Consider the following 11,189-nt stretch of genomic DNA (forward strand, 5'->3'; position numbering starts at 1 on the left):
CATTCATTTGGATAAAAAATTGTGGTTAGCAAACCCTCTAACCCCGTGTTAGGAAAGGGGCTGTTCCTCAAAGGAACCTCCAAAACACAGGGTGATTTCTGCAGATACACTGTAGAGAAAGGCATTCTCTTTTCTCATCAAGAAAACACGCAACACTTCACATTTCGGCCTGAAATGGGTGTTGATAAGGAAGGGAAATATCTAGCACTATGTGAAATAAAATAAGTTTAAAAATGCAAAAGAAAACATACATAGTATTTGTATATTAATAATTTGTCTGATTTGCTCTTAATTCAATGGATAGTTATGGTTTACTGGTTTGAAGGGACTGTCTTGGGCAATAAACTCTGAAAGAGACAATGCAGGTCCTAGATTCCTTACTGTGATCCTACAGAACTCAGTAATTTGCTACTGAAAAGGAGCAGAAAGATGTCTTCCAGTCCCAGGGGGGCAGAAGATTTACTACAGCCTGAGCTAGCCTACACTGATGACTAATTATTCTTGCTATTAAAAAATACATGTTTTATCTGAAACATGAGTCATCAAGAGTGAAGCTCTCCAACATTTCCCCTTTCCAGTTTAAGACTCAGAAGATTCGTAGACACGAAAGGTACCCACAGTGTTTTGTTATGCTGTGAAAATTCACACACTTCAAAAAGCCAGTGCTTAATTTATTCCAGGAAACTTAGTCACTGTGTTCTGGAGCCTTACCTCACAGCTACAAGCCACTGTATTCCTGTGATAACCACTGGTAGGAGATGTTACAAAACATTAACAGACTCAGGGAATGATAAACCTCACAGGCTATTCAGGTCTTCAACTCTGGCCTCCCTCTCACTGCAGAGCTGTGACATGATCAATGTGGTGCCCCTGCAGACCCTGCTCACACCTCCTCAGCCTGGCGTGCTCTCCCAAAATGGATCCTCTTCTTCTGCTCTACATTTCAGTTCTCATCTTTCCTTACTTTTCCATCTCATGCCCCTTCTCTGCCAGAACAACTGAGCTCTAGAAAGCTCAAAACTGTGTTGACAGAAACTTTTCAAAAGTTTTAGTTGTGCAGCTGTCAAGAAAATCCTTACTCCCACCATCATCAGATTCACAATCCAGTTTCTACATCCCCTGCATCTACAATCCCCATTTTTACATTTCCTATTTCTACCCCATGCCCATGAAGGATGTTTGTGCTTCAGAACATGGGCATTCTTGAAATGAATTTTAAAATTACTAGCTCAAAATAAAATAATTAGAGGCATCAAAATGTTCAAAGCTAGAACTGCCTCTCTTGGTGGTTCTTTTATAGTGTCTTCCGGTACTAAGACCTAAAGGTGTTTTGTAGCTGTGAATTAATTCTGGCTTGTGGTGCACCCAGGAGAGATGACAGAGCCTCTCACCCTGCAGAAGGAAGGCAAAGAGCATCGAAGAGGTGGGCTCCAAACCCATTCTCCTGCAGCTGATACTTTTATTTTTAGTTGGTGAACTAGTGACATTTTGCAATAAACACTGAATAACCAGAATATCCGATGACCACATGAAGTGCCTCTAAAAACAGAAAAAAACAAACAAACAAAGCCAATTCTGAGAACTTGTCCTTTGATGACTTTTCTAACCCTTAACAGGGATTGGGACAAACCTTCAAATTCTGCTTGTTTTGGACAACGTGACAGTTAAATAACTTGTATTGCCAGGTCATAAGTGGAGAAGACATACTATGAAAATACTGTATACATCTATGATATCTAAGATATTGTTCATTTAAAACAAGAAATAAGAACTTGAAATATTTTGGAGATATTCTAAGGGAAAAGACAAAGCCATGTGGAGCAGAAACTATCAGGAGAAGAGGTCAGAGGCAGGAAGAGGGCCAGACGTGGGAATGCAATGCCAAGTACTAGCTGTCATTCATGGGCAAGGATATGACATTTATGCAATGCAAACAGATTCAAACTCTCCTTCCCCACAGAACTACACAGCAGGACATATCCAGAAATGAGGATATTTGAATGCTGATAACTGTCTTTCCTTTACCCTTTATTGAAACATTTAATTCCCTCTTGGTTTCCCTCTAAATAGTTTCAGATGCTTGTGAAGTTCTTAACCATATTAATATTTTTCCTTTTCCACTCCACAAAAACTCTAGCTTTGGAGGAAAGGTATTTTTTCCTTCCAGAGAAACGTGCCTTGCACAGAAAGAAATGTTTCTTAGAGGACAAAGTCTAATCTGTTTTAGATACAAGTTATCTAGCACACCACTGCACACTGGGATATTTATCACTGAAACTGATAAAACATGAGCAGATCTCCAGAAGTCCAACAGATATGCAAGCCAGCATGACTAACTGGCCAAGGATCTTTGCAAACAAAACTGCAAGTTCCTCAGCTATTTCATTTGCAACAAGAAGAGAGTTTTGAAATGCTGGCAAAGTCTTCTGGGTTTGTTTGGACCACATCACCATGACAGCAAAGCACTGCCCAGCTCTTCATGTATTGTACAGCTTTGCAAGAGACTGGTGAGGGGAAGCTCAAAGGAAAAAACATGGCCAGATGTCATATGGGAGATCACAGGAGATACCCCAGCCCGCGGATAACCCTTCTCTCCAACCACAGAGCTTTTGACAGGTTCTTTCTCTGGAGCAATGCTGAATTTTCAACAGCAGGGGTTGAATTTCCTGAGCGAGGCAAATATATTCCACTTGTTTTCCATGGCCAAGAGCTAATGAACTTGTGAAAGGTCAGCAGTGCAAACAATAGTCATGTATTCAAAGGGCAGGACTGCTCTCAGCTTAGCCACACTTCTGCTCTTCCATCCAGGTGGGTTCAAAACCACCCACCTTCCAGGGTGGAATCAGGGCCTTGTGGGAATTGCTGGTGAGAAATTTCCTGGCAAAACATTTTCAAAACGGCAATGCAAGGCTGTTATCAGAGGACTGCAGATATGGAAAGGTGTGCTGGTTTAAAAAACTGTACAAAAAACAATTTTGAGAAGCTGACATTTCAAAAGGTGACAATTTTGCTCTGCAGCTCGAAAACATTATTTCAACACTTTGGTTTACAATTTCTTAAGTAACTAGCCCAAGCATTTTTTAAAATATGAAATTACATATTTTGATGGCGCTCATGTGATTGCTTCTTGCTTTCTCACAAAAGTTTTAAAATTTTTTAAATGTTTTTCTTTGCCCTAGATAAAGGGAAGAAAATTTAAGCCCTTGGGAAAGCTGAGAAGATGTGAAAGCTTTTTCAGTCCAATCTAGGCAAAGTAGGATTCCTGTCCATTTCATTCAAAATGAAGCACAAGGTTCCAGCCTGGCTCCTCCTGCTCCTCAAAGGGGCATTGTTTCATTCTGAGATGATCCAGGCAGTCCACCAGGTGTGGCCCATTTATTAAGTCTCAAGACAACAGCAGCTGCACAGGTACAGGGTTGGTTTTTCAAATGAGAGAAAATGCCCACACAATCCCAGTAAATCTGCAGACATCAGAAGGAATCCTCAGAACGTCTGTAAGGAGTCTGGTCTCATTCCTGTGACAAGTTTGCATTCAAGAATGTCATGTTCTTCTAGTAAGCTGCTTGTTTGGAATCAAAGTATTTTCAGTGCTAAACACAAGAGATGTAAATTTGGGGGTTTGCAGCCAAGGCCACCACTCCTATAGAATAGAAAGAGCACAGGCTGTTCTGCACTGCTCCTGTTCTGCTCATTGAGACAGAGGCAGAGGGCAACATCCCCAGCAGCCCCATCCTGGTTAGACATCCCTCCCATGGTCTGTGAGACCTGTCAGCAGAATAGAAGGAATTTTTCAGCTTCCAAATCAGGACCCTTGGAGGACCCTTCCCATTCACCACAGTGAGTAACAGCAAATTGAAATGCAGCCACTGCCTACCCCAGTTCCCTGGCATTTAGCAGATACTTGCATTGGTTAATTATCACCAGTCCTGTCCTACCTAGAGCTCCCAAATACTGCAACAAACTGCTTTAGGGAAGAACAAGCACGCAGGGGTCTGCACATGCCAGAAATACTGTGGGAATAGAAAGCATCTGGGTTTGAAGATGTAGCATCCACAGATTGGTTCTGCACAAATGCACTGATGAGGAGAGCCAGCCACTGGGTTCTGACCCCAATTTCTAGATTCAGCAACCAACAGAGGCCAACTGAGTTTAATTATGATTTTTTTTCCAAGCGGTTGGGCACTCAGCTGAGTTCCTGTGGCTGTAACTCAGCTGTGTTACAAGCCATCTCCAGCAAGAAGGCACTGGAGCAGGAGGCAATTGAGGGTTGGCTCCCAGGGGGAATTTTCCCTTAAAAGGATAACTACATTGTCATGAAGAAACCAGCTCACTTCCACTGCCCGCAGAGCTTTTTGCAAGCACGGCTGCCAGAGCTGGGGGCGGTGGCGGGCATTAAGAGCAGACAGCCAGGAGCAGCAGGGCAGTGCCTGCTCCCTACATGCCACAGCCACTGCAGCCTCTCTCAGCCATGCTCTGCCGTGAGGGGCAGCAGGACACGAAGGCAGCCCCAGGAGGTCACTTCAGTGCCATGTAACAAGAGGCCAACTTCCATCATCTGCTTGAGGCAAAAAAGAAACCCAAGTTGGGGATTGCAATCAAAAAGAAAGAACAAAACCCTCACAAGAAGCATTTGCACTCAAAATGAGCAATATTTTCAGAGAGGGGAAGGCAGTGTACCAGCTGAAAGCGTGCTAAGGAATATTTCCAATTAAATATTTTCCCACCAGAAAATAACCAAAATCCCGGCTTTTCATCTGAGAGCTTGTGGAACAATTCTTATCAAAACTCTTAAGATGGGATCCAGGAGAATGATGAAAGAGCAGAACTCCATGGTGGCCTCCCACCCAGCAGCAGGCCACTGAGAATGGAGAGCCAGGTTTAAGGCCAAGTTCCCCTCTGGAAGACCCAGCCTGGTGCCTTGAACCTCAGCTTCCCATAACCAAGAGGAAAGTGCCTCAGCTCTAACACAGCCCTGCTCCATACCCAGGATACCTCCTTGTCCTCTGGACAGCCCACCCACCTGGAGCCTTGCACTGTGCTCTCTTGTGCAGCTTTTACATGGAATGAAGCTGAAATGGGCAAGGCTGGGTTTGGCCCAGATGTAGTGGCAGGCACCAATTCCCACCTCACAGCTAAAGCTTTTCTTGGGTGAGGTTTTCAACTCTGACTCATGCTCCTCCAGTCTGTAGCACAGAATAAGCCACCTATCACACTGCAAGAGAAGGAACCAGAGCCTGGTGTTCCCCTGCACCCTGATGAGAGGACAAAATATGTGCAAGTGAGCAACAGCCAGGCCTGAAATGAGCAGAGACTCCTGAGCTGGCAGTGGAACAGAAGCTTACACAGAGGAAAACACCATCCCTTTCTTTGAGGACTGGCAGCCCACAGAACCCCAAACAGCTCAAGTTCTTCCATTGCAGTGGAGAGTCCAACCCAGAGAGTAGTGAGACACATTTCTGGTGACCAACACGTCATCGCTGCTGGAAGCAGGATCTCCTAGTACTGAGCACCGTTAAGAGACAGACCAGCAGCAACCTCCTCCAGACCACAAAGGCCAGCTCAGGAGCTGCAGCAATTCTGCAGCTGCTCCCAGTTCTGCCTGGTGGTTGCTATCTTTGTGAAGAGTCCACTTGAAATAGTCCCATTTCAGGAACTCCACAAGCAGCCATGAAGATTCAGCACACTTCCTCTTCACTTTAGGTGTAGAAAATTTTATTTTCTAATCAGTCTTCCTCTGTAGAAAGAAGTATTAAAAGCTTCAGCAAGGTAAGTGTGTTAGTGTCGATAAACAGAAACTCGTCCAGAGCAAAACAGCAGAAAGCTGGAGAATTACAGGTGGCTACAGGCACAGACTGGTTGCCATTTGGCTTTTCTTTTCTATGAGTAACAGCAAGAAAATGAGTCAGACTCATTGGCTGAGTCACAGTGAGTGAATATAAACTTGCTTTTCAGACCAAGAGAACTTGGGCAGGTGGAGGAAGAGCTCTGTGTAATCTGCCCTGGATAAACACAGCATGGTCCCTCCATGTGCAAGTCCTGCTCCAGGGCCTAGGATCTGCAAGCCTGTCCCAAAGGAAGACCTCGTGGTGGAAATATATGATAAACATATGACAACATCTGCCTTCTGTTTCCTGTGCTGTGTACAGATTATCTCTCTCTACAGATAACCCTGTCCTTCTCAAAGAGAAAGCTGGAGTTGTGCTTTAAAAACGCTGCTGATATCAGTTCATTCTGTACCTGTTCTCAGGCCACGTGCATCACCACATCTCAGCACCATCTGCTCAACACCTGAGTGATGTGATTACACATCTGCCCGGGGTTGTTTGTTCCCTCATCCCTCCTGAGCACTGAAGCCAGAGGCAGGATGGGCAAAGTGTGCTTTCTGCATTCACGTGTGCTCTCTCCACACACAGAGTGGAGCTGACGCCCAGCTGAGCTCCCCCGCCTCCCCTCCACTGGTGTCATTATTTGCCACGTTGCTTGTTGAGCCCAGCAGTGACGAAGCCCTGGGAATGCAGAAGCCCATGTCAGAGCATGATCACCAGCAACTCCAGCAGAGGACTTTAAAGGGAAGCCTGGTGGGCTGCAGTAAAGTAAAAATCATCAGGCTACAATCTGACATCAGCAGAGCTCCTTGTAGAACACAAGACTCCGGCTGCTGTCCCAGCCCCCTCCCCCTGCCTCCAATTCCAAGACCATAAAATTACTCATTAGGCTTGGAACAAAACGCCCTCGGTGCACTTGCATGTGGCTGGAGGCAGACAGATGTTTTGGGCTCTGGAAGAAAATTGCTGAAAGACAGAAATGAAACACTTCCAAAGCTGCACTCTGCTTGCCTGCTCCTGTTGGACTGCATGGGGGTCAGATTAGAAGGGAGCAATGGCATCACTGAGCAACCCTTTGCTTCCACTTAGCTTTTATTAAATCCTCAAACACAATTTTCTGTTTCACTTCAAGTTGTGCACTGAGTCCTTCAGCATGGCATAAGAGCAGCTCAGGGCTGTGCCTCTGGGAGTACGTTTCAGCACCGTGGGTTTATGGTTAAAAGATCCTATATTTCAGCTGCACTTTTGTCTTGAAAAGAACAGGGAGAGATTGCCTTTAGGAGCCAGACAATCCTCAGAGGCCCAGGAAGCAGAGGATCCTCCCTCTTTTTACACATGCAGTAAAGTGAGAATAAAAACATTGCCTGCAGGCATGTCAGTGAGGGGATTAGGATTTTGGTTTATCCGAGGCAGCCGTTCCCACCTCCCATAACCAAACACTTGCTCAGTTAACCATCAGACACTCAAACACTCAAACGAGGGAGGGCAGTGACTCCAGCTCCATCACACCATTTTTCTTCTTAAATTCAACAAAGAATATTCCGCCTTTAGATCCTTTCCTGCTACATTTGCCTTTGGTCACACAGTAGGTGTTTTAAAACCATACTACCGTTACATTCCTGGCTCTGAAAGACCAGGTTCCATGATTCCAGTAAGGCAAACAGTTCAAAGCACAGACAGAATGACCACTGCTACCTGATCACCACCATGAGACACAGACTGTCAAACCAGTAATCTCCCAGCTACTGGTCAAACCTGGTCCTTGTGCACTAAGAAAGTCTGAGCACAATGGGCTGATATAGACCTCCCTCAGCCAAGCATCACAGAAGTAACAAATTTTTTCTCCTACAGTTATTTCTAAGGTATCATTCAGGTACAAAAGATACTGGGGAGGTATTTTTTTGCCCTCATGTATTCCTGCAGGATAGATGTGAGCCCAATTCTCCACAGCTGGAAGGAGAATATATCGAGTTGGAAGATGTAGTGGCCATATGTCAGTAAGCTCCATGTGGAGGCCAGGGATCAACAGGAGTGGCCTGATGGTCAGGAACAACCCCTGCCACAGCGCTAATTACATGTAAGCTTCACTTTCAAAGCTACATAGAAGCTTAAGCTCATTTATCTTTACAAGGGATTTAAAGGCCTATCGGCTTTGGGAAGTGAGAGTGACAGGAGAGGGAAGTGCCAAATCACCAGCTCAAACTTCCAGTTGCTGTTAACATGGACTGAGCTATCTGTGTCAGCACCATGCAGCACACTGGCAAGGCTCACTCACCAGCCCTGTCTGACATCTCTGCCTGGTTCTTTTTCTTACCAACAAACAAACAAACCCTTCAGTTTCTCTAACATGATTTCCTCCCAATCCCATAATACTGGATTATTCCTAAGCCTAAAGCAAAGAACATCACTTTGTGATTCAGGCTGCTTCCTGAGCTAGGAGCAACAGCTCTGCTGAAATACCACATTCTGTGCTGTCTGAAACACTACACAGCATGAGCCGAGTCTGGGAAGACAGGAAAAATGGAATTATAAGCTCGTGAAATGGACACTGACAAAAACCTGAAATGTCGAGCTCACTCAGATGCAGTCTGTGTTTAATCCAGTCATCAGACAGGCTCTGTTTAGCTAAATATTTGACTTCAGAATTGGGCCTGAATTATTATTGGCAAAGCTTCCAAGCTCCACAGGTCCCTCTAACAAGCTGTTCCTCTGTAGAAGCCTTGCAAGGAAATGAATGCAGCCTTTGAGGAAACTGCTGGAAACCTTCTCAGGCTTCCAGAGTGGGTTTGTGGAGTCCCGTTAGGTGTCCAGGCCTTCTGAAAGCTCCATATGTTGAGTGTTAGAAGCTACAGGGCTGATGTTTGTGTGCATTTCTGGGATGTTCCCAGAGGAGTTCTGGCTCCGCAGCGTGTCACAGGAACAGAGTTATCAAAGAAAGCACCAAAAATAACCCAGTCTACAGAACAACTAAAAGCCAAACCCAGACAAAAAAATAAATAAGCTGGAGCCACACATGAAGCCATGTAGCCAGAGCTGTAACGTGTATTCCATTCTAATGGGACACATCTGAAAGAGCACAGAACTGGCATGGTCGCTCCCTTGTGAATACCCACAGCAGGGACATGAAGAAGCACAAACATACCATTCCTCATCAATGGCAGCTGTGTACCACAGGGCCCAAAGATCTGGTTCAGGTGCTGCCAGGCAGAGCCCATGGTTTCTATCTCAGCACACTGGCAAGTTTGACACCCTGTCACGTAAAAACAGTCCGTCAGCACTGAAAGAGGAACATCCTCTCTCCCATGCAATATTCAATTTCCTGTCAGTGGCAGCATATGCCAAAAAAGACAATCCTCCAAGGATGGAAGCTGTTCCTTGTTCCTCAAGCCAGGCTCCCCTTCTATGGGCAGCTCCAGAGAAGCAGAAGCTTGGCTTCCCAAATTACAGGCAGCTGCAGGCAGGAGGAGTCACCTTCCAGTTTTGCTTCCAAAGGAAGATTATAAATTAAAGTCCAATTTGCTAAACCTCTAGGTAAGCAACTGTTTCTGCATAAACACATACTGGTTTGTGGGCTGTATTACACAGCTAACTGCAAATCTGACTGGCTTGAATATCACACTGTATACAACTAAACCAGGGAGCTAGCAGAGGCACATTTTAAAATTACATAGATTTAAGCAGCCTGGCTCATGATTTTTGAATGTGATCAAAAATAATGATTATCCTAAAGCAGTACCTAAAAATTGTGCATGCAAAATAAGAGCACAAAATTGTCTGACAGAGAGCTTCACTTCTAAGTGAGAAAGAGCACAAAGCTGGCTCAGCTAAAATTACTCTTCAAGTGAAATAAAGTCAAAGATTTTAACACCGTTCTGAAGATGGGGTCAATGTCTGGAATATTTTCCAAAAAGGGGTCAAATTACCACCTCCCCCTGTCATTCTTTGTGCTACAACATTAGTGGAAAAATCCAAGAGCTGTTTCAGGTCTGTTAGCTAATAAATGGATCGCCAGGCGAATGTTCAGTGTCGTTAATAAATCGTCGCAGCATCCTGTACTTAGTATCAGCAGAAAGTCCTGGTCCCTTCCACCCCGGAACACATACCACTTTGGGAAGGACAGAAGGAACTGCCTACATTGCCTTTTTTTCTGCCTGTTGGAAACATCCAAGCTCACAAACAGATGCGAACTCTCAGTGCATCTGCACTGCTCCTCCTCCGAGATCGGCATTAACCCGCAGGAGAGCCGTGGGTGATGAGTCCTGGCTGATTCAAGCTCTGGAAGACAATGACATTAACAGTGGCAGTTTAAATCCAGACGGCTTTCCATCCGAGGCTCTCTTACAGCATAACAAAAGGCTAGCGTGAGCCAGAGGTCCCATCTAAGGCTGGGATGCACAGTACCTCCACAGTCCGTGCAAGCAGGGATTATTCCCTGCCCTATTCAGGGCTGTTTCCCCAGCCCCCAGGCACTAGGATACCCAGTGGGGAGGGCTCAGCCCTTCTCAGTCACTCCTGCTGGCGCCGTTCCAGTTTGTCTGAGGACACTTAAATATTCATCGAGAAAGCGCAAGACTCCGTCTTGCCGGGTGCACAGATTGCTCCCCAGGGAAACAGGACACCTGCCTTCTCCACTCCCTGCTCCATCAAATCATTAATTATTTAAAGTAACAGGAAAGAGCGAGAGAAACTCTCCGCATCAGACATGCCTGCAGCCTGTTGTTTACGGTGCTCTCTGGGGTCTTGTGTGGCCCGAGGTTTGCATCTCCCCTCCGGCAGAAACAAGGATCAAGCCCAGCTTTTCCCTTTCCTCGGGGAGGATGCTCTACCCGCTAAGCTATTGTACAAAAGAAGGGCTTCCCCTTTATCCAGACAGACCTTATGTTCACTTTTCCTACCAGAGAGAGTGTCTTTTTTTTTTTTTTTTTTTTTTTTTTTACTTCAGTTTGAATAAAAGGCGAACAAAACAGAAATCCAAATCTCTGAGAGATGCAGCTATCCATAAACTTTCACACATTCTGTATTTGTTCAAGAGCTTAGGGTCCAACTCCCCATTTCACAGCTGGGCAGGCCTAGCTGTAGTGGTCCAACTGCATCAGCAAGCACTTGGCTACTGAATCCATCGGTGATGGGTTTCAATGAAATGGAAACCACTGTCTCCCTGCTCTGAAGACAGTTCTGGTGTAGCTGTGTGCACAGAGGGGCATGTTTGGAGACACAGAGGGTCTTTTCTTATCTGCCTGTTCCCATTTTCCAACACACCAAACGCCCCACTCTCTCTCACAGGAGCAGCACGGATCCACACAAGGGTCCCCGAGATGGGGATGTACCCCAAAACTGTCCCGAGCCCAGGGAACAACCTCATTT

The sequence above is a fragment of the Motacilla alba genome, chromosome 10 (assembly GCF_015832195.1).
Source record: "Motacilla alba alba isolate MOTALB_02 chromosome 10, Motacilla_alba_V1.0_pri, whole genome shotgun sequence".
In the NCBI taxonomy this organism is placed as follows: Eukaryota; Metazoa; Chordata; class Aves; order Passeriformes; family Motacillidae; genus Motacilla; species Motacilla alba.